The sequence below is a fragment of the Myotis davidii genome, unplaced genomic scaffold, assembly GCF_000327345.1.
Source record: "Myotis davidii unplaced genomic scaffold, ASM32734v1 scaffold44, whole genome shotgun sequence".
NCBI lineage: Eukaryota > Metazoa > Chordata > Mammalia > Chiroptera > Vespertilionidae > Myotis > Myotis davidii.
In genome coordinates, this window is record NW_006299705.1 from 6,483,445 (window position 1) to 6,483,863 (window position 419).

The following is a 419-nucleotide window of genomic DNA, read 5'->3' on the forward strand; positions in this document are numbered from 1 at the left end:
TATTTGAAAGACAGACCTTCCACCAGGCCGAGCTCCCAGCTGTGACTTCCTTCACCACATGAATGGGCTATAAAGTGTTTGTTTATTCAGCCCTCACCAGGGTGTACTGTTCTGGGCTCCTGGGAGAACAAAGGAATGTCCTGCCCATGGAATCATATTTGCCTGGAGACAGCAGAGCAAAGTGGAGGAGAGCATGCTGGTCTTGATTAACATTTTTGGTAGTGATTGATTTTTTGGACCTTCTGCTAAGGCTTACTTTTTTTTTTTTTTTTAACAAGTTAATCCAAGGAAAACAGTCTTGGTTTCTGAGTTAGTATTTAACCTCCTTATTCCTCTGTGTTGGTCATTGTTTTCCAACTTTAGAGAAGCCTTTATAATGATCCTAACAGGAACAAAGTTCCAGAGCAAGCTGGAAACTG

The 419-nt window shown here is 41.8% G+C and overlaps 1 protein-coding gene across 1 annotated transcript in view; it reads left to right on the plus strand.

Annotated features, from left to right (window-relative positions):
- The window catches only part of RASGRF2 (Ras protein specific guanine nucleotide releasing factor 2), a 181,409-nt gene that overhangs the window by 171,852 nt on the left and 9,138 nt on the right, over nt 1-419 (plus strand). The window lies entirely within an intron of this gene.